This window comes from Malus sylvestris, chromosome 5 (assembly GCF_916048215.2).
Source record: "Malus sylvestris chromosome 5, drMalSylv7.2, whole genome shotgun sequence".
Classification (NCBI taxonomy): domain Eukaryota; kingdom Viridiplantae; phylum Streptophyta; class Magnoliopsida; order Rosales; family Rosaceae; genus Malus; species Malus sylvestris.
In genome coordinates this window covers 29,319,340-29,343,912 of record NC_062264.1, presented here as the reverse complement: position 1 = coordinate 29,343,912, position 24,573 = coordinate 29,319,340, and the positions used below count along the sequence as shown (strand labels likewise).

At 39.3% G+C, this 24,573-nt stretch overlaps 1 pseudogene; it reads right to left on the bottom strand.

Annotated features, from left to right (window-relative positions):
- Nucleotides 1-9,368: 9,368 nt before the first annotated feature.
- LOC126622720 (chloroplast envelope quinone oxidoreductase homolog) lies at nucleotides 9,369-23,899 on the bottom strand (annotated as a pseudogene).
- Nucleotides 23,900-24,573: the final 674 nt, after the last annotated feature.

The following is a 24,573-nucleotide window of genomic DNA, read 5'->3' as shown; positions in this document are numbered from 1 at the left end:
TTGTTGGTTGCTCGTATTATTAGGTGGAGTATAAGGACGTGGTTTCCATTTCGGTCTACAATCATTGCCCGAGTTAATCTCCTTTCTTGGCTTGGGCTTCTTCCCCTTGAACTCTCATCCTTTACTGGCCATTGGTGGTGGCCTATAAGGTGGAGGTTTATCTGCTTTGGTAAGCTCTCATTTCCCACTAGATTCCCCGATCCACTAGGGCATTCCATACTTCGTTCTCAGCTCACTCTGCCCTCTATTATTTAGTGAGGATAGGGGGTCAGGCAACTCTGCTTCTAGTATTTCTTCTAATATTGGTTGACTGGCTTCAGATTCTTCCTTATTCTTTCGTTTATCCCTTTTTTCCTCAAGTAAAGGAAACAAAGGAATAACTGGTCCCTCTATTGGGCTGACTTCCCTCATGGTTTCTTTAGCACGATCATTTTCCGGGGTCGGGTACTCCAGATCCAGCCTCCTTTGCAGATATCCTGTTAAGGAATAGAGTCTGCTTACTTCCTCTCTTGTTTGTAGAGAGTTCCTCTTTATGCTCCTTATCACAACCATCATATTAGCCTGTAAATCTTCATTTGTGACCTTTTCTCCTGATTTCTCAGAAGGGGTCGGGCTTTCCGTCAAGATGGATCCTTGCAAGTCTTCGGGGATATTTGCCATACTAGATCCTAATGGTTTTTTGTTCTTTTTTCCACCTGAAGGTTTGTTCTTTCCTTCGTCATCTTGGCATACAATATCTTTGAATCCCACCGGGCGTGCCAAAACTATGTTCGGGGTAGGAATTTCACTGGGAAAGGTCCCTGGCTCGAGCACACAGCTTCCTGAGGAGTTGGTACTTTGGTTGGTTGTCGAGCTCTCGCTTACTCGTCAAGCTACAAGAAGATGATAGAGTTAGTTCTGAAAGGTGCCTTTGTCGGGCCTCAGGTGTAGGCCGTGAGGCTCGCAATCAAAACTAAGTGCTGAGGTGTACCACTGCCATCTCTATATGGCAGATGTAGAATGAGTGTATTTAAGCTGATTACTTGCGCCCCAAGTTACTCTAACTTCTCATTATCAAATGATTGTCATGGATGGGTTAAGTCCACATTAAGTTCTTTTTTATGCCTTGAGATTAAGAACTTTTGTTTATCTTGTATGCTTCAAAGGGTGGAGGTCTAGATCTAATCAAAACATCAGTTTCATTTACATTCATGATAGTAAAAGTACTAAGTAAACCAGATCTGAAAGTTAATGGAACTTTGGATCATTAAGAGACCGAAAATGACTTGCATATCTATTGAGGGATACATTATGATACCAGATCTATTAATGCAAAGGCAAACACAAAGAGAGTCGGGCAAGATTTTACCTTGTCGGGCAAGGTTAAAATGTCTTGCGGTCTTTTCCCTTGGCAGTTTACAAAAAGGATTGAGTACTAAAGGGGATGACTAGAAAGAAATTTACACATGAAAGATCGATACTACAACATTTAGGGAAAAGGTAGCAGAGCTTTTACATAGACAAAAGATGTATTTCTAAGGAAGTCTAAGGCTAAAAAGGTGTAGAGTCTGGACAAAGCACGACTCTCTGGGTATTTGCTTGGCTGAGAGACAAGTTGTATATTTGTTTGTTTGATTGGTTGAGTGTTCTTGTCTCTGGGCCCTCTTCCTCCTTTTATAGACGAATTAGCCCAGTTGTGTTGTTTCTGTTCTTGCCCGAAAGCAACTAAAGGGTAGTGAGTCACCAGTCTTTTTACGTGTTTGTCATCCAAAAAGTACTTTTGGGCCGAGAGTTGGTGATCTTCCATTGGTTGTCACTTCTTGTAAGCAATTGGCCTTTGCATTGATGGGGAGTTGCCATAATATCTTGAAATGGATGAACTGGGCTTTATTCTGGGCTTCGGGCAAAACCTTCTTTATTGAATTCTCTTGAGCTTTCCTTCCTGAAAGCCCAAGGTTTAAATATTAATCCAAACACCTCTTCACTTAGGTAAGCAATTTAGACTTTTGGTTCAGTTTTCATTATGCCCACTTGGGGTTACTGAAATAGGCATGATCGATGAGTGCTGCAGCACTGCCATCCTTGAATCAGAAGATACTTGGAAGGAAGAAGAAGAAGAAGAAAGTCGAGGAATATTGAAAGCTTTTAGCTTTATGATTTTATGCTTTTTCCAACTCACATAGATTACGATTTCACATATGGAATTATTAATGGCAATTGTATGATAGAAGAAATGGGATTGGAAGAAGAAATTGAGTTGTTGATTTGTGGGGATTAGAAAATGATTATCATACGAGTGATATATATATATATATATATATATATATATATATATTTTTTTTTTTTGTGGATTATTACTGACATATCTAAAACTATAAGCTTTTCAGTTTGGGAGATAAAACCCAAAAATTCAAATCAGACAAAAAATAAAAAATAAAAATTTTAACCAAGCAGCATTATCCATATATGGATGTTGACGGTACACAGGAAAAATCCTTTTTTGACGCCATATCTAGAGGAGCATAACGACAGACCTGCATTTTTGCAGCAAGGAAGAAAACAAGTAGAAGTGAAGGCTTAACTGTTTGGGTATTTATCCTAAACCTAATTATTCTTATTTAAATGGAGTTTACTGTAACATATATGAATTTGTATTCTGTTATTCAACTATCTGTGGAAGCCTTTTAATGCAAGCAATTAGATTTTCTTTTTCAATCAATAAGTTCTTTTATTGTCATGCAAACATATTGCTATAACATGTCCTTCAAATTATTCCCCATTTCTTCATCATAAACCCAAATTTCCAAATTATTCTCTGATTTCAAAATTTTAATTATGTATAGGTGACTTATATTTCTATAAGGTCTTCAAGGTGTACGCGCAGCTATGGAAATTTCAACAAGTTACTGATATCTTAGGCTTTTCTTTCTCATGAGGTACCTGCCGTTGGATTCCATTAGTTGTCTGAATTTTTTTTTTTTTTTTAGTTTGTTGGGATTTATTCGATTCAACTGGGTCAGGTTTTTTAGTTGTTTGGATTTTCACTTAGCCAAAATCTCTTCAGTTTCAACAGCAGCGGTCACCACTCTTCCCTAAAGGTAAATTTCTCTTCTCTTTCTTGCATTCGGAATCTTCAAAATCCTCATCTATATCGTTTGATTTCTGCAATTTTGATTCCACTACATGGACTTGCTTTGTTCTCTCTGCAACACTCCCCATTTTCCACCAAAATCACATCTGAAACTCTTCCAATTTCGAACACGATGACATGCCTGGCGAAGGTCAATACCCTCACTCATACCCAATTTACCCAAAGATAATTTTAATATTAATGATGGGTTTTTAACAGGGGCTTCAATCGAGTTAGGGTTTTGTTCAGTTAAATCTCATTAGTTTGTTTCTAATTCAATAAATTTGAGTTAGGGTTTTGTTCAATTCAATTTCATTAGTTTGATTCTCATTCGGCGAATAAATTTTCTTTCATAGTTTAGTCAATTTATTTATTTTCTTATTTGGATTTAAATTTTGTATTTGTTTACTTTGCTGCAATTATTCAACTTATGCCGCTACAATATTTGTTTCCTTCTGTTTTGTCTTTTGCATTATGTCTATGTAGGACTAACATTTGGATCATGTGAATGACAACTTTCATGTATATTTTTGTAGCATCTACACATGATCAGGATGTCTTCAGCTTCTATGAGGACGAGCAACATAGTAATGGTTTCAAGGAAGTATTGACTTGCAGTTGTTGCTTCCTCTAGCCATTGTAAGGGTTAATATGTGTCTTTTTCGTTCCTTATTGCAGGACCTACATCTTTGCACCAACTATTGAGATGACCATGACAATAGGCGAGCTAAAAAAAGGAACGAGATGATCAAAACCATTTGCTGCATGAATTTCCTCTTAATATATTTTCAATTCATAATCTAATCTTAATTTGTCTTCAATTTCTTTTAGAAATAAGAATTTCAATTTCAATTTTATTTTGAGAATTCATATACTTACCTTTCTTTTACATATTCATGAAGCTCATGATAAGCCTTCCTCTTTAGATATAGATATATCTTCATTTAATTAGATGCTTTAATTTTTTTATGGACAATTTGTATGTGCAGAGTAATGAACTCTATCATTGGCATTCAAGCACATCTATCTAATGAATGATTGAAAGCATGGATATAATATGCATTTTCTTTGTCATTTCAATGCAGTGATAAGCTAGGTTTAAGTGTTGAATTGGGTTCCTTTAATTATGTTATCTACTGATCTCACAATATTCTCACCTACAATGAAGCAATGAAGAAATATTATGTACGAGTATTTTGTTGTATTTTTTACCAATATGCATGTTTAGCAAAAGTCCCAGCCCTCTTCACACAGTAATGTGTGTATCGGATCATTTATTTTTAAATACAACTGTCTTATCTTAAAGTGCCAATTGCTAAAATATAGGAATCCAATCCATTTTTAAAACAATTGAAAAGCATGCTCTAAGACAATTTGGTTCTTCACTTCACCATCTTCTAAGACACCGTAGACCCTAACGGGTGCATCTTTGAATCAATGCTTCATATTTTTCTACTGAATGGCCAAGTGGGTTTCTTTATCCTAAGAATTTTTTTTCTGCAATTTCTTTTGGATTCTCTTTTTTTTTTTGTTGTTGAATAATTTTCCTCTTAGTTGGGCTGACTATTTTCTTTTGGGTTTTCATTTGTGTTGATTATTGTCGCCTCTTCAGCTATCAAGGCCACCATTTTTGAGGTATTTTTCTAATCTCTCATTTGTTTACCCAATTCTACTTTTGGATTTGATTATTGACTGACGGGATGTTGTGATGATGTGTAATAATGTTTAGTAGTCTGTAATTTTTTTTTTCGAATTTGGGAAATCAAATTATCCAATGAAAATAAACTGTTACTTTACAATATGCCATCAAGTTTAGAACGATAACCATGAATGCCCAAGTCATGATTAATGCCTCTATTAGTTCATTCGCATTTGATGTTCTCTCATATGGTCAAGAAGTATATACAACTGTCTTTATACTTGAGAGAAATTAAGTACATTGGACAACATCATTTGTCCTCTTTGTTTTTTTAATTACTTTTTTAAATCTATTTTCCCCCTCAATTTTTCTGCCATGCCCTTTCATTTGGTTTTCTTATTTTCCTATAGGTTTTCATTTGAAAGGAAAATATTACATTCGTATGAATTCTACGTGGCTACTCAGGTTTATGATTTTTTCTTTTTTCTTTTTTCCCTTGCTCAGGCATTATTTACTTTTCACTGCATATTGATATTGACTTTCTGTTTGGAAATGCCTCTGTTTTTCTTTCACTTGCTGAAAATGTCTTTGCCAAATTTTTTAGGCCTTTTCTTTGTTTCTTCTTATCTTCATCTTTCTTTGTCCAATTATAAAGTAGTTCTTCATTTTTGTTGCTATAAAGACCTTTTCTTTATCCAATTATGCCTAACCCATGTGAAATCTCGTTCCTGGATTTCACTGTTATAATCTACGTAATTGTATTATTGAGATTTTATGTTCTTTTTGAGAAATTATATTAATTTATTTGGATTTAGATTTTAATTAAATTAGTTACGAAGTTTGAAGTTTAGAAAGTAATTATCTAAAATTCGTAGACCTTTCGAGGTCACAATTTATATTGTTGAATAGATATCAAGATCACGAACGTATAGGCGAAAGTCATTTGCGAGTCCGGATTATAACGGTATAGTTACAGACGTTTAAAGTTGTTGCTAAAAAAAAATTAATAATTGAAAAGAGAAGAAAAAGCCATGGGAGTGGCTGAAAAAAAAAAAGAAAGGAGAAAAGAAAGCCACGGGAGTGGTGAGAAAAAAAGGAAAAAGGAAGCCCAACCTTCCTTTGCACCCGTGCACCAACCCAACTCCATTTCCGGCGGTCTTTGCAATTCTTTCTGTCGATTCATCACCATCCATCGCCTACAACCTCTTCCTCAACCTTCCCTTTACCATCTCCATCCATATTTGAGAGTTTTTAGGCCCAATTTCATGAAGAACTTCACCGGGTTCACGGGTGAGTTCGACAGTGATTCCATCGTTACGGCGACTTGCACCACTTACCACCACCCTTAATCAACTTCCCTTGGACCCCGAAACAAGACCCAACTGGTGGTTGGAGCGTTGGAACACTAAGGAAGCCTAATTAAAGAACACCCACCTTAGGGTTTTGACGGGTGCGAGACAATTTGAGGGCCTTCCTGGCCAAATTGGACTTGGCCACATGTATAAAGTTTACTCTACTTGTTGAGACCTTCATTCTTGTAAAATTTGAGAATTTTTAGAAAAAGTCGAATTTTCCGATGTGTGACATTAGATATATGAAATACTTCTTTCGTTACCAAGCATCTAGACCTAGAAGGGAATTATAGTTGAAATGACATCCCTGTTAATCTTGTGCTTATTTGAGTGTGTTTGGTTGGGGTTTAAGAGTTTAGATTGTTTACTAGTAGTTATATTCAAGTTATTAGTAAACGATCCAGTTTCTCTTTATATATATATATATTGCCGCATATACATGTCAAAAGGGGTAGTGGCATGAGTGAAGAGGTGGTGTTTTAAGTTGAAAAACCATTAACTTTGGGTTGGTTTATTAAAGGATGGAGAATGAAGGTTACAAGCATAGGAATAGAAGGTTAAAATGTTGATTTCATGAATGAGAAATAATATGTATGGTTACTAGTATAAAAAGGGTGAGTGACTTTAATATATGTGTTATAGGTGATTACTCTAGTTTCATAATTATTATCCTAAGAGGGTATGAGACGGTTATATGATTATGTTTCCTATAAAGTGCCATCGTTATAGTTTATGATGTGAGATTTGACGTGCATATTAGAAACATGGTTTGCTTTGTATGGTTGGCTTGATGTGATGACATGTGAGGACTAGTGATGGACTGTGAACCCATTGTGATTGGGGATTTGTTGCTTCGATATTGTTTCCCTCTTCATTGATTCGTTTTAAATTTAGCATATGTGTCTTATTTCCCTTGGTTAAGCTTTTGTAAATTTAGTAGCTTGTGCTTGTCTCATTTCTTTGAGCCGTTGTACATTATGGTTGTTGGCCTTCCATGATTCCGTTGAGTGATGTTCCGGAATCGTATCCACTTGGATTCCGTGAGAGATGGTCCGGAATCCCTTCTACTCCGCGATTCCGTTGAGTGAAGTTTCGGAATCGTATTCACCTTGGGTTTCATTGAGTTTGGATTGAGATAGCTTTAAAGGTATAGGTTTCGGCCAAACTATGTCGCTCTAACCCTACTTTTCATGGTGTTATATGAGAATATGGTTGTGAGATGTTGTGATTGTTTCAGACGAACCGTTGGATGTTTGGGTGACTCTTTCAGAGTTTGTGAAGGTTTGGTATTAATTTCTTATGAATGATTCATATTCAAAGTTTATAAACTGTGATTGATGGTTGGTTTTATCACTATTATCACACTTTGTATTATTGTTGCTCACCTGAGCTTTACAACTTATCCAAGTTTTGAATTGCCCAGTGCACCATTTCCATGATGTAGGCACTGATTTTACATGCAACAGGTCTGGATAGATTACGAGAAACCGATTGATATTTTGGTTCCATTGAGTGGTCCGGAACCCGATGTGGTTGGATTCCGTTGAGTGGTCCGGAATCCTTACTCTTGCACATTCCAAAAGGTTAGTCTAGAACCCTAGATTCGAGCGAATGGGAATTATCCATAGACCTTGTGAATATAAATTAGAATTACCATGTTATTACTCATAACCCAAGTAGGGAATTATATAGAGTTCTCTAATTGAATTGGTGAAATGGTATGTTATCTCATTGATTGATTAAAGTAGTTAAATGCTAAGATCATGCATCCTTGATTTATGAAGGGATTAATTGACGGGAATTGTGGAATGACGTTGGATATAATTGTTATTATTATGATTATTTAGTGATCAATGTGGCTTAAGAATAATATTGGGCTTCGTTGATTATTGGATAAGTTACATGCTGTGGATGGAGATATCACGTTGAAAACATAGTGATTTATATGATGGATGGGATGGAAACCTTGAATGTCATGTGGATTTGTTATGTAACCATGAATCTAGTAATTCATGCTTGTTAAGTTCTAATAATTGATTGAGGAATGCTATGCTTTTCGATTTGAACGTATTGTGATAAACGTCGAGGTGTAATGAATGGCGAACTACGAATGGCTTGATCCCAAATGAGGGTACGTAGGCAGTCTAACGAGAAGGTTAGATGCAGCCATAAAGTATACGAAAAATTCTATGCAATTCGAGGCATGGCATGTGCTTGATACATATCCCGGGGGACGGGTATGTTAGATATGTGGTTATTTGATGACGTCACGTGTCAATCCCGAACGTATGTCGGGATTGGGGCGTGACAACCCAACTCTTTCTAATTTAAATTCACTCATTTTGTTGCACATTGTATTTGATAGAGCAGATGAAAAACGGATTATATATGCTCCTTCATTATTATATATATATAAAAAAACTCCATCTTACCTTTGGTTGTGTGTCCCCCATTTGTTTACTTATATGTTCTACTGCTTCTTCATCAAATTAATCACAGCATATTATTATATCATCGTCGTAACGATTATATACCCTCTTTACTATTTTAATTTCTACGTACACATTTGTTTTTTACTATTTTTGTTGCTATAAGTGATTTATTTGAACTTCCCGACTCTGTCTAATTAGTATCACTGAGATTTTTTTGATATATGACTAAAGTTCGAAAAAATGGGTTGGTTTGAATGCACTCATTTTAGTCTTATTGCATTTGATAGAACAAATGAAAATAGAGGGAAACAAAAATTTCATTTGCACCTTCAGGATCACAAATGAACTCTATCTCAATTTTACTTATATGTCCCCTTTTTGTTTTCTTATATGTCGGCACTAACGACTCCTTTTTTTGTCAAAATTTGCAGGAACTAGCTAAAACCGTAAACCTCAACATAATGAAGGTGAGGATGAGCTGGAAACAGTGAAGTAGGAAAATCTAGATTCTACAACATGTTCATAGTTTATCTAAATATTTCGAATAATGAGCATTTTATCTTTTGATCACTGTAATGTGTTGCTCATTTACCTTCTCAAACACCAGACATGTAAATATTGATTTATAAAATTTATATATTAATAGTATTGTCTTAAAGGTATTCTTAAAACCCGCAGCAAAGCGCAGGCATTCAAGCTTGTGTTCAACTAAATGCTTCAGCTAAAGCTTAAAGCTTGGTCTCAACTCATGGGGTACTAATACATTGTTGTATAGAAGTACATGAACTTTACTTTAGTCCCAAAAAAATTGCAGTGTCCGAATATATTTTGTCTACTTAAAGCTCCAAAATGATATTCCCAGTAGCATGTCCATCGATACTCTTAAGCTAAGCATCTTCAGCCTTGCTCAGAGGATGCATCGAGTCAATCACTGGTTTCAGCTTCCTTTCCTTCACCAACTTAACAAGATACTTTAGGTTCACATCCTTGGGAATCATGAGCAGTGGCACCTGCTGCTTCTTCGAGAAGGTGAGTTTCTTCATTACAAAAGTAGCTAAAGAACTCACATCGGAGAAATGTCTACAACCTTCCCTTTGTTGTGCTAGGATAGCACCAAACTAAATGGAACCAACTCAAGCTAACCCATAAGAAATTTATCAAATGAAATGCAAGAACAAAAATATAAAAGACACCAAGATTTTAACGAGGTTCCTCAACAGTCAGTGTAACTGGGTACGTCCTCGGAGTAGTAGGAGCTCACCCAATAATCCACTATCAACCAATTGGGAGTTTACAAAGTGTTGGCAATCTCACAACCTAAATAACCCAATACACCCAATAGCTCTCACACACCACATAAACAAATAGAGAAAGAAATATAATGAATAATTTCTTCTCTATACATATAGCTCAAAGCTATTACAACGATAACTACTTTGGTGGATGATTACTAACCAAATGAAGTAGCAGCTTTTCTTTCTTTTTGGGCTCTCTGCAAATCTCCTTGCTCTCGGCAGCTCTTACTTATCACTTCAAAAAAATGAGCCCTCTTCTTCTCCTTTTTTCTTCTGCACGAAACCAATAATTATGGCTTTGAAAAAGCCACAAAACAAGCCACAAAACAAGGAAACATAATCATGTTGTCCTTTTTTTCTTTTGCTTTGTTTAATAGCCGAAAGCATTTTGTTTTGTTGTCCATTTGGCCATTTATTCAACAATCTCCACCTTGGCCAAGTTCTGAAAACGCCATGATAAGCCAACCAACACAATCAACACAAAAATTACTCCCAAACACTAGCAAGAGAACAACTCATGCCGAGCCAAATACTCCAAAACTCCTACTGCTCAACGCCTTCTTTATATAGGCAAAATGTGAGCCAAGTTCAAGCAATGAACAAACTTGGCTACACCAATAACCTTAGTCAACATATCAGCGGAGTTGTCTTTAGTTGGAATCCTCTGGAGAATAATCTTTCCTTCACCAATGACTTCACGCACAAAGTGATAACGTACATCTATGTGCTTGGTCCTCGCATGATGAACCTGATACTTGGCCAAATAAATGGCATTCTGACTATCACAATGTGCCTTCACCTGCTTTTGATCAACCCCCAAATCTCTAATCAGCCCATGTATCTAAATGGCCTCCTTTATAGCTTCAGCAACTGCCATATATTCAACCTCTGTAGTAGACAAGGCAACATACGACTGCAAAATGGACCTCCAACAAACTGGCCCTTTAGCCATAGTAAACACATAGCCTATAGTAGACTTTCTTCCATCCAGATCACCTGCATAATCTAAATCAACATAACCAATTGCAAAATGACCAATACCGAGTTATCTCTCTCAAAGCATAAACCAACATCTTGAGTACCATGGAGATACCTCAATATCCACTTAGCTGCTTGCCAATGCTCTTTACCTGGATTATGCATATATCGACTCACCTTGCCAACTGCATGAGCAATATCCGGTCTAGAGTATACCATTGCATACATCAAACTACCAACCAAATTTGCATATGGTATATTTTTCATTTGCAGCTTCTCTTTATCAGTTTTAGGACATTGTAGAGAACTCAATTTAAAATGAGGAGCCAATGGGGTACTAACCGGTTTGGTTGAATCATGAACTCCAAACTTCCGAATCAACTTCTCAAGGTATTGTCTTTGATTCAAACTGACCAAACCCTTCGCTCTATCTCTAGTGATCTCCATGCCAAGGATCTTCTTCGCTTCACCTAGATCCTTCATCTCAAACTCATTCTTCATTTGCTTCTTCAATTTTTCAATCTCTTCAACAGTCTTTGAGGCAATCAACATATCATCAACATATATCAACAAATAAATGAAAGACCCATCTTGCAACTTCTTGAAGTACACACAATGATCATATTGACTTCTAGAATAATTTTAGCCTTTCATAAATTTATCAAACCTCAAATACCATTGCCTTGGAGATTGCTTCAAGCCATAAAGTGATTTCTTCAATTTGCAAAACAAATTCTCTTTCCCTTTCACTATATACCCATCCAGTTGACACATATAAATCTCTTCATTCAAATCACCATGTAAGAAAGTCGTCTTCACATCAAGTTGCACAAGCTCAAGACCATACTGTGCAATAAGAGCTAACATAATGCGAATTGAGGGGTGCTTCACAACTGGAGAAAAGATTTCATTGTAGTCAATGCCCTCCTTTTGTGCATACCCTTTAACAACTAATCTTGCTTTGAATCTCACATTGCTTTTCTCATCAGCATCTTCCTTCTTGGCATACACCCATTTGCAACCGATAGTTTTCTTGCCCTTAGGCAATTTAGCTAATTCCCAAGTCTTGTTCTTCAAGAGAGAATTCATCTCATCACCCATGACATTGCATCACCTCTCATTTTCTTCACTCTCAATAGATTCCTCAAAATTGGATGGAATCTCATTAATGATAATAGGAAGAGCAAAAGAAACATAGTCACTATACCGAGCTGGCTTGGTAATTTGTCTTTTTCCTCTGTTCTTGGCAATAGACTCTTGAGGTGAAACTTCCTCTTCAACTTAAATAGAATCTTTAAGTTCAACTTCTTCAACATCCTCATGGTCTCCAACTTCTTCACTTGTAGTGGCTTCGACATCAGCGGAAATAGGATTTGAAGTACCAGAGGCAACTTTCTTAAGCTCCACCTGTTGGACATCTTTCACATTCTTCTCAGAGCCTTTGTACATACTTTCTTCATCAAATGTCACATCTCTGCTGATTACAAGTTTCTTCATCTTTGGGCACCACAACCTGTAACCTTTGACACCACTACTAAAACCAAGAAAGATAGCCTTTTTGGCTCTAGGATCAAGTTTATTTTCAGTTACATGAAAATAAGCAGGTGAACAAAAAATACGAATATGATCATAATCAGAAGAAGGTTTTCCAGTTCATACCTCCATTGGTGTGTTACCCTGAATAGCAGCTAAGGGTAACCGGTTGATGATGTGATATGCATAAGTAACTGCCTCTACCCAAAACGACTTTCTCAAACCCGACTGAGACAACATGCATCTAACCTTTTCAAGCAAGGTTCGATTCAATCTTTCTGCAACTCCATTTTGTTGTGGAGTTCCCTTGACACTGAAATGTCTTACAATCCCTTATTCTTTGCAAACTTTCAAGAAATGGTCGAATGTGTATTCACCACCATTATCCGATCTCAAAATCTTAATCTTTCTCCCAATCTGGTTCTCAACCATTTTCTTCCAACACAAGAAAATGCTTAATACCTCACTCTTGTGCTTCATAGTGTAGACCCAAGACCTTCTTGAATAATCATCAACAAAGGTCACGAACCAATGTCTACCACTCAAAGAGGGAGTCTTTGTAGGACCCCAAACATCTGAATGCACATAATCAAGAATGCCCTTCGTCTGATGTACAACAGTACCAAACTTCACTCTAGTTTGCTTCCCCAAGACACAATGCTTGCAGAAATCAAGCTTACAAGTTGTGGCACCTTTTAGAAGACCTTGTTTCACAACCCCTTGTAGAGCTTTCTCACCGGCATGGCCTAATCTCATATGCCACAGTCTAGTAGTATCAGAATCGGATGTGCCCATATTTTCTGAGACTACAGAGACTTCACCTGTCACAGTGCTTCCTTGCAATAAATACAAATGGCCACATCGAGAAGCTTTCATCACAACAAGTGCACCATAAGTAACTTTCAATGTCTGTTCATCTGAATGAAACCTGAAGCCCTTGGATTCCAAAGTACCCAAAGAAATAAGATTTTTCTTCAAATTTGGTACATACCGAACACCTGTCAACTCTTTAACCATGCCATCATGCAACTTCAAACGAACTATACCAATCCCTTTTGTTGTGCAAGGATTGTCATCTCCTATGAACACAACGCCACCATCAAACTCTTTCAAGCTTGAAAACCAATCCTTGTGAGGAGTCATATGATGAGTACAACCCGTATCCAACACCCACTTAGTAGCACAATCAAATGATGAGGAAATGGTTAAAGCAAAATCAGAAAAATCTGTTTCAACCTCAGCAACATTAGCTTCAGAACTTTCTTTGCCTTTAGTCTTCAATCTAGGACAATCTTTCTTCCAATGACCCTTATTACTACAAAAGGCACATTCATCCATTTCTAAAAGTTTTCTACCTTTAGAGTTTCCTCTAGGTCAAGACTATGATTTTTTCCTACTAGAAGATGATCTTCTCTTCGATGATCTACCTCTAACAAATAAAGCTTCAGAGGTACTATTATGGTTTTTATCTCTATGCCTCATTTCATAATTCATCAAGGCATTTGACATATCTTCAAATTTCACAGTTTCTTTACCATGCATAATAGTGGTAACAAAATGCTCATAAGAGTCCGGCAAGGAATTCAACAATATTAAGGCCTTATCTTCATCCTTAATATCCTCATCTAAATTTAACAAGTCGGCAATCAACTTATTAAAAACATCAAGGTGTCTAATCATTTTTGTACCTTCTTTGTATTGGAAGCGGTAGAGCTTTTTCTTCAAGTGTAGCCGGTTCTCTGCACTCTTCGTCATATACTTGTCTTCCAATTTTTGCCACAACACACTTGCTAATGTCTCCCGCATCACAAAATACTTCTGAGTTTTTGCAAGGCACAACCGAATTGAAGAGCAAGCCCACAAATTTAATTTCTCCCATTCCGGCTTCGACATAGCTTCCGGCTTTTCTCCCAAAGTGGCAAGTAGATCTTGTTGAGCCAACACATCTTTGACCTCACATTGCCACATCCCGAAGTTGTTTGTGCTATCAAATTTTTCCACTTCGAACTTTGCATTTTGCACCGTAGTTCTTGCAAACCCGGAGCTGCTTCCAAAAGGATTCTCATCTTGCCCGTCTGACATCTTTGGCAACTAGACAGTACCCAAGAGGAACTAGTGCTCTGATACCAATTGTTGTGCTAGGATAGCACCAAACCAAATGGAACCAACTCAAGCTAACCCACAGGAAATTTATCAAATGAAATGCAAGATCAAAAATATAAAAGACACCAAGATTTTAACGAGGTTCTTCAACAGTCAGTGGAACTGGAGTACGTCCTCGGAGCAGTAGGAGCTCACCCAATAATCCACTATCAACCAATTGGGAGTTTACAAAGTGTTGACAATCTCACAACCTAAATAACCCAATACACCCAATAGCTCACACACACCACAGAAACAAATAGAGAAAGAAATATAATGAATAATTTCTTCTCTATACATATAGCTCAAAGCTATTACAACGACAACTACTTTGGTGGATGATTACTAACCAAATGAAGCAGCAGCTTCTCTTTCTTTTTGGGCTCTTTGCAAATCTCCTTGCTCTCGGCAGCTCTCACTTATCACTTCAAAAAAATGAGCCCTCCATGATCACGTCGAATCCTTATGAAAATGAATCCAGAACAAAATAGCGCTAAAGCTAGGGCGTCACCCGTAAGTGGCGCGCTGTGCGGCCCGAGCACAGTGATAAGTGAGCAAGGGTCGCTGTATCTCCATCGGCACCCGGATGCAGTGTTAAATGAGCAAGGGGGCCATAGAAACTTCTTTTCGAACGACTCCACTCAAAGTTGTTTGGGAGCATATGCTCCTATCAACTTTACCCGGGACACACAAAAGAAGTACTTTGATCCTATTAGACGGGGGAGGGTGAAGAAGCTAGGACAGAAGAGTAGAGTTCAAGAGAGCAAAATGCGTTTAGGAACGTGGAATATAGGAACCTTAACGGGAAAATCTATGGAAGTAGTGGAAGTTATGGTGAGGAGAAGGATAAATATTATGTGCCTACAAGAAACTAAGTGGGTTGGTAGTAAGGCAAAGGATCTAGAAAACTCAGGGTTTAAACTTTGGTATTCGGGCACACATAGAACGAGAAACGGTGTTGGCATCATCGTGGACAAGACCTTGGTACAAGATGTTGTAGATGTCAAGAGGGTAGGAGATAGAATCATGGCAATCAAGATTGTAATAGGACAAGAACTTATCAATGTGATTAGTGCGTACGCACCTCAAGTAGGGTTGGATACGAGGTCGAAGGAGAAATTTTGGGAAGATCTTGGAGACTTGGTGCAAGGAATTGCTCAGACGGAGAAGTTATTTATAGGAGGAGATTTAAATGGACACGTGGGCAAGGAGACAGGCAACTATGGAGGTTTTCATGGTGGCCATGGTTTTGGGGAGAGAAACGATGATGGGGAAGCTATCTTGGATTTTGCAATGGCATTTGATCTCTTCTTAGCCAACACCTTCTTTAAGAAGAGAGAAGAACATGTGATCACCTACAAGAGTGGGTCGTCAAAAACACAAATAGATTTTCTTCTAATGAGGAAAGGGGATCGTATAACTTGTAAGGATTGCAAAGTTATACAAGGAGAGAGTGTGGCTAATCAACATCGCTTGTTGGTGATGGATGTACATATCAAAAGAGTGAGACAAAAGAACAAGACTTGGAAGTGCCCAAGGACTAGATGGTGGAATCTAAAAGAAGAAAAACAAGCCATTTTCAAAGAGAAAGTAATCACCCAGTGTGTGTGGGATAGAGAGGGGGAAGCTAGCCAAATGTGGGATTCCATGGCTAGTTGTATCCGAAAAGTAGCAAAAGAGGTATTAGGAGAGTCCAAGGGCTTTGCCCCACACCAAAAGGAATCTTGGTGGTGGAATGAGGAGGTACAAACAAAGGTGAAGGCTAAGAAGGAATGTTGTAAAGCCTTATACAAGGATAGGACTGATGAAAATGGTGAAAGGTATAGAAAAGCGAAGCAAGAGGCGAAGAAAGCTGTGAGAGAAGCTAAGTTAGCGGCTTACGACGATATGTATAAACGACTAGATACCAAAGAAGGAGAGTTGGATATCTATAAACTAGCTAGAGCAAGGGAAAAGAAGACAAGGGACCTAAACCAAGTGAGGTGCATCAAGGATGAGGATGGAAAAGTTCTTGCTACAGAGAATGCGGTTAAAGACAGATGGAGAGGTTATTTTCATAATCTTTTCAATGAAGGACATGAAATGAGTGCTTCTTTAGGGGAGTTGAGTAACTCAGAAGAGTGTAGAAACTACTCTTTTTATCGTCGAATCCGGAAGGAAGAAGTGGTTGTAGCTTTGAAGAAGATGAAGCAAAGAAAAGCAATAGGCCCAGACGAGATACCAATCGAAGTGTGGAAAGTTTTGGGAGAGACAGGTATAACATGGCTCACTGACCTTTTCAATAGGATTTTGAAAACGAAGAAGATGCCAAATGAGTGGCGAACGAGCACTTTAGTGCCTATCTACAAGAATAAGGGCGACGTACAAAATTGCATGAACTATAGGGGTATTAAGCTAATGAGTCATACAATGAAGCTCTGGGAGAGAGTCATTGAGCATAGATTGAGGCAAGAGACACGGGTTTCGGACAACCAATTCGGGTTCATGCCAGGGCGCTCAACCATGGAGGCAATCTATCTCTTACGAAGATTGATGGAAAGATATAGAGATGGGAAAAAGGATTTACACATGGTCTTTATAGATTTGGAGAAAGCGTACGATAGGGTCCCAAGAGACATTCTTTGGAGGATTTTAGAGAAGAAAGGAGTACGAGTAGCATATATCCAAGCTATAAAGGATATGTATGAAGGAGCAAAGACTGCCGTAAGAACTCATGAAGGACAAACTGAAAGCTTTCCCATAACTGTAGGATTACATCAAGGCTCATCCTTAAGTCCTTACCTTTTTGCGTTGGTAATGGATGAGTTAACAGGACATATTCAAGATGATATTCCTTGGTGTATGCTTTTCGCAGACGATATAGTGTTGATAGATGAAACTCAGGAAGGGGTAAATGCAAAGCTTAACCTTTGGAAAGAAGTGTTGGAATCTAAAGGTCTTCGCCTAAGCCGATCAAAGACAGAATATATGGAGTGCAAGTTCAGTGCAAATGGAGGCCAAAACGAGTTAGGGGTGAGGATCGGTGATCAAGAAATACCAAAGAGCGATCGTTTTCGTTACCTAGGATCTATCTTGCAAAAGAACGGAGAATTAGATGGAGATCTCAACCATAGAATACAAGCTGGATGGATGAAGTGGAAGAGTGCATCCGGCGTGTTGTGTGACCGCCGTATGCCACTGAAGCTCAAGGGAAAATTTTATAGGACCGCAATAAGGCCGGCGATGCTGTATGGCACAGAATGTTGGGCGGTGAAGCATCAACACGTACACAAAATGGGTGTAGCGGAGATGAGGATGCTTCGTTGGATGTGTGGGCACACGAGAAAGGATAAGATTAGGAATGAGGATATCCGGGGTAAAGTAGGAGTAGCCGAAATTGAAGGAAAGATGAGAGAAAATCGGTTACGGTGGTTTGGACATGTGCAAAGAAGGCCTACTGACGCTCCGATTAGAAGATGCGACTATGGGACAGAGGTTCAGGGCCGAAGGGGTAGAGGAAGACCTAGGAAAACTTTGGAAGAGACTCTAAGAAAAGACTTAGAGTACTTGGATCTAACGAAGGACATGACACAGAACCGAGCACAATGGCGTTCTAAGATTCATGTAGCCGATCCCACTCAGTGACTTGGATTTTCCAAGTCTCCAACCGAGAAGTTTTCCTCACTTAGGAAATTAAGGGAACACTACCTCAACCTACATGCTCCACTCACAAAGCTCCAACAAAAGAAAATTCAAAGAACTTAGCGAAGAAGGCTTTGGTGTATTTAACACAATACGTTGAAATGAAGGAAAACTTATTTATTGATATCCCCGATAAGCTACAAATATGTACATATACATGAGTCAAAATAAACAAACAAGAGAGAGCCTTCACAAAGGTTGCTTAGGAGAAGTCGCAGCAGTCGGTAGAGCCCTAGAAAGAGAAGGCACCGGAGGGGGATCATTCGGAGCCTCAGTACTGGACAGAACCCTAGAAGGAGGAGGCATCAGAGGTTGATCATTTGGAGCTTCATTACGCGGTACAGCCCCAGAAGACGAAGGCAATAAATGCCTTTGGAACAAACCCACAAATCTCTGATGATCAAGTAAAACCTGACCATCAGATTCCTTCATCTGGTCCAGCTTCCTCTTCATGTTTGTAGCATAGTCATGTGCGAGACGGTGCAACTGTTTATTCTCATGCTTGAGCCCTCTAATCTCCTGTTTGAGACTCATCACTTCAGCCGCCAATGATTCAACTTGGCGGGTTCGAGCAAATAGGCGTTGGGCCATATTAGACACAGAACCTGCACACTGAACACTGAGAGCCAGAGAATCCTTAACAGCTAACTCATCAGATCGTTTGGAAAGTAGTCTGTTATCTTTGGGAGTGAGAAGGTTCCTGGCCACCACCGCAGCGGTCATATCATTCTTCATAACGGAATCCCCAACGGTAAGAGGACCAGTAGGGGAGACGAAGGATGGGCGCCATATGTTGTCTGGAGAAGGCGGGGCTGCCTCTTCAACAAGGTTCAAGTCAAAACGACGGTCGGAGGGGCCAGACATTTTCAAAGGTGTTGAAGAGAGAAGAGGTCGAACAAATCAAGATCTTAGAAGTGTAAGAATGGAGCTTCTACTGGTGGAGATTCAAGTGTGCTTTGGAACTTAATGCCAGCCCCTATAAAAATCTGCACTCGACGGAGCTTCAGAAATCGAAGAGGCGTTTGCTTTCTCAAAAGCTGGGCTGCTCAGAGACCACGAGGGTCGATCTCAGAAATCGAAGAGGCGTCTGCTTTCTCAAAAGTTGGGCTGCTCAAAGACCACGAAGGCCGATCTCAGAAATCGAAGAGGCGCTTGCTTTCTCAAAAGTTGGGCTGCTCAGAGACCACGAGGGCCGATCTCAGAAATCGAAGAGGCACCTACTTTTCCAGCCTTGGCAGCACCTGTCACACGCACACTCAGCTTTGCGGAAATTATGGGCATTCTGTCGAAGACTTCTGGTGAAGTAGAAAGCACATGAGTCTTACTGTTCAAACACCCACTTCCCACACGCAATAGTAGTTCATGTGTATCACAGATAACTTTGCCAAAGTTCTCTGCCAAAGTTGAGCACGTGAAGCTTGCAGCTTCCACTACATCGCTCTGACCAAGACGGGTAAAAGAATAGCAAAGAAACAGCACTAACAAAGTTTAGACACATAAATTTTGAAGGTCTAGCTACCCCATATTATTACCCACAAGGGTAAAGGAACAGTATCACTGCTGGATAATTGGAAAGTCTTTGTGTGTCAACCTCTGTGCTTCGTGGCAAGGTAGACTAGCAAACATGCCCAACCTTTACTCACATTCGAGAAAACACTCCCAACAAGATTGCTTGCTCCAAAATCGAAGAGGCACCGTCCTCCGAATCTCGAGAGCCAGACTCCCAACATGACTACTTTCTCAAAAATCGAAGAGAGGGTAAAGAAACAGTACCATTGCTGGATAATTGGAAAGTCCCTGTGTGTCAACCTCTGTGCTTCGTGGCAAGGTAGACTAGCAAACATGCCCAACCTTTACTCACATTCGAGAAAACACTCCCAACAAGATTGCTTGCTCCAAAATCGAAGAGGCACCGCCCTCCGAATCTCGAGAGCCAGACTCCCAACATGATTACTTTCTCAAAAATCGAAGAGACATCGTTCTCCGAATCTCGAGAGCCAGATCCCTGATAGGATTGCTTGTTTGAAAACCGAAGAGGCAACACTTTCCCAACTACAAGAGCCGGATCTCCTTGGATAAAGCTGTCTGTAATCTTCACACGCAACATCAGCTTTCCACATACCACAGACCACTTTTTCAAAGTGCTCTGACAGGGTAAAGGAATAGCATTACTACTTGTTGTTAAGGAGACTCCTATATATGTCAACCTCCATCCCCAACGGACAGACAGACCTGCAAAAATGCTCAACCCTTCCTCATATATGAGAGGGCACTCTCAACGAAGCCTTTCGAAATATTCAGCTTTCTTTCCCCCCGATAATACCTCTGCAAACAAGTTATACTAGAGCAAGAATATCTCATATCATCAGGGTTAAAAGCAAGAGTATCCCATATCATGCTTTTTCCCTGTCTTTTCCTTTGGCCTTGTTCTTACCTGCAAGACAAGGAGAAAGAGAGCAATCAGTCAGCACTTGGAATCAAGCTTCCAGCCAGGAACTGACTGCCTGGAACTTACTTACCTGGCATTGCTCTCGAGTACTCATCTTCAACATCTTATGCTTCCAGGGAAGATACCGCATCTGCCTGAGGAACAGATAGGGCAAGTGAGAAGGATACAAGGAAGCATGTGGAGACAAGCGTAACAGCACACGTGCCGATACATCCATTACTCTGTCAAAGCAAAAGTATCCCATATCAGTAGGGTCGAACGTACTCTAGATTTGATGGACTTGTTTTGACCCTCAAATTCTTCAGTCGGCCTTATACTCTGGAGGAAACCAGAAAACCCTCCAGCTCAGTTCAAGAATAAGTCTGTGGAAAGTTACTTCTTCAAAAGCAAAAGTATCCCATATCATCTCTTCTCATTTTTCTTCTCTTTATCCTTCATGCTGCCTGCAAGATAGGGAGAATGTGAACAATCAGCCGGAGCTCTGATTGCTTACCTTGTCTGTCACCTCTTTCAGCAAATCCCCTAGCTCGGCAACTTGAGGGACTCCTACTACATGGTTTGTATCGCGCTTGACCAAGCCTGAAACTACAAGTAAGCTTCAAGTGAAATTGATACATTACCTTGTGCATCTCCACCAGTTAAAGATACCACCCCTGGATGGAGGAAGAGTACTTCCAGAGAAGATGCCACATCTACCTATGAGACAGATAAGGCAAGTCAAGACGATACCACATTCCGATACTTAGAAGTTTCGTGATTACGAGATCATTCTCCCACAATATTTCCTAATGTCATTTGTACTAAATCATTCACCTGTACTCACTAAAGGAAAGCTTGAACCTATGTACTTGTGTAAACCCTTCACAATTAATGAGAACTCCTCTATTCCGTGGACGTAGCCAATCTGGGTGAACCACGTACATCTTGTGTTTGCTTTCCTATCTATATCCATTTATATACTTATCCACACTAATGATCGAAGCAATCTAGCGAAGATCACAAAAAGCGACCGTTTTCGCTACCTAGGATATATCGTGCAAGAGAACGGAGAATTAGAGAGAGATCTCAACCATAGAATAGAAGTTGGATAGATGAAGTGTAAGAGTGCATCCGGCGGGTTGTGTGACCGTCGTAGGCCACTGAAGCTCAAGGGAAAATTTATAGGACGGCAATAAGGCCAGCGATGTTGTATGGCACAGAATGTTGGGCGGTGAAGCATCAACACGTACACAAAATGGGTGTGGCGGAGACGAGGATGCTTCGTGGGATGTGTGAGCACACAAGAAATGATAAGATTGGAAATGAGGATATTCGAGGTAAAGTAGGAGTGGCCGAAATTGAAGGAAAGATGAGAGAAAATCGGTTCCGGTGATTTGGACATGTGCAAAGAAGGCCTACTGACGCTCCGGTTCGAAGATGTGACTACGGGACAGAGGTTCAGGGCCAAAGGGGTAGAGGAAGACCTAGGAAAACTTTGGAAGAGACTCTAAGAAAAGACTTAGAGTACTTGGTTCTAACGGAGGACATGACACAAAACCGAGCGCAATGGCGTTCTAGGATTCATATAGCCGACCCCACTTAGTGGGAAAAGGCTTTGTTGTTGTTGTTGTTGTTGTTGTCCACTTGGCCACTTGGCCACTTATTCAACACCCTTTTGCATTCAAATTAGACTCAAAAGTTGACCAAGGATTGCCTTTTCCACAGTCGATTACAAAATCATATTTTCGTCCAGATGGGCTCTTTAGAGCTGCCCCATCCGCAGTCCTGTATTCAAGAACCTCATCTGCCCCTTAACTCTTGACCAATTCGATGTTACACGCCCCACATGTGGCTGTAACGTTAGTATCCCAAGCTTTGCTAGTTGGACTGCATAGTGCCCCACGCCACCAGAGGCAGCAGTGATCAATATGTTCTTTATTTTGACCAGTTCCGTCAACCTTGACCCCTGCACATTGGGTGAGAGCCTGGGGAGCTGTGAGGCCGGCAACCAGTAAGCATGCGCCTTCGGCAGCTGAAACTTCAGGTGGCCTAGCAACCATTAATCTCTCATTAGTTGCAGCAAACTCGGCCAGTCCTCCTCCACTCTATCAAACACATGAATTTTACATGTGAAAATCCTAAGCATAAACAAGTAGCCCTTAAAGAAAAGGGGAATAAGTCGATCGAGCACTTACGAAATGGCTGAGCAGGACAACAACTTTGTCACCGAATTTGAACTTTTTGGCACCTTGTCCAACTTCTACAACGTCTCCGGCCACATCAGTTGCTGGTCATGTCATGTGAGAGAGAGAGGAGAACTAAAAACCGCCTACACTAAAGATTTTGCACTACAGATAGCAGCCTAGAGCTCAAAGACATTGAATGCTTAAATTCCCAAAACAACTCATCCTTCAACATAATTTTGTTACAGAATCCTACTAATCCATCAACCCACAACGCTGGACGTGTTCCACGTACTTATCGAGCACAAATGAGAGATTATATTTAGTGTTCTGACATAAGTTTTATTTACAAATGTTGAAGAGAAAAAATTATAAAAACATCACAAATCACATGAGAAACAAAATTACCAGGTATTTGAGGGAATTTGCCGGGGGAAAAGAGGCCGCAACTCGCCTTTCTGATTTTCCAATCAACTGGTTGAGACTATCTGCTTCCAATTTCAGTAAAACCTCATTCTTCTTCAGGGCGGGAATCAGAACCTCAATGTGTTGCAACTAAAGTTCTAAAAGACGCTAGGCCAGGTGGTGGCCGGGGGTCAGATCCTAGACGGCTAGGCAAGGGTTAGGCGGACTAAACGGATTTAAGTAAATTTATTATATATCGTATAAATAAGTGTTTATGCTTATACTTAAAAAATATATACTTTCACGATAAACTGTAAAATAGAATGACATACATATTACAAAGTATTGAATCATAATAAAAACATGGAGAACAAGCATATAATGTGTGTTCCTCTTCAACTAGTCTCTTACAATTTATTGAAAAAAATAAAAAGCAAAACGAAAGTTATCTATTTTTTTATGTGAGACACGACCTAGGTGGGTTTGGGAGGGTTAGGACGCTTAGGCGGTCTAGGTAGGCGCTTAGGTAGGTCTAGGTGCCATTTTTTTATTTTCAAACGTTTAAGGATTAATTGGGGCGGTGGCCAGCCGACTAGCACTTAGGTTTAAAACAATGGCTGCAACAAACATAAATTTTACTTAATGAATCACCACTTCATCTCAATCTTTAAACACTTCCATGGCAGGTTGTACTTGAACTGCGTACATAAGCTCTCCGCCATGGTTGCCAAACTTCCGAGACACTTTGAGAAATGTGGGCCTTTTTGGTTATAGTTGTTTGAAAGCTTTGTGCGCGTGACGAGTCAACACTGATAATTGTTGTATTGGAGCAACTTGTTCAGTTAGTATGATTATCTCGTAGGCTTTTTTTTTTTTTTTTTGTCAATATTGAAAAATTAAGGAAGAAAGACTTGTTTAGGAGACAAATATGTTATGTGAACGGTTCTTTCAGCCTGACTTTGTTGAAGAAAACGCATAGAATATAATAAAGCAATTGAGTTCAGAACTTGTTGAAGCTTTGCCTTGATCACGAAGCAAAATCTAACCACGAAGCCGCCCGGCCCTGCTTCTTTGGATCCTGCAACTTCAACCCAAATTTAAATTTAACGACTAAGGGTAAGGTGTGCAACTTGGTTAGATAAGACTTAGCATTCACCCTTGCACTCAAGGTCCAAAGAGAATATAAAACAATTAACTGCTTTTGGGATTAGTTTCTATGATAAAACAATTGGAAACCCATGAATTTGATGCGTTTACATGTTGTCTTATAAGGACTAGTTGTTTTCTTGTGTCATCATCATCTGGGAAATTCTTGAGAGTTTTCTAGTGGATTATTCTAATAAATAATTATTATTATCATCATCATTTGAACAAACTAATTAACAGTTGAAAACGA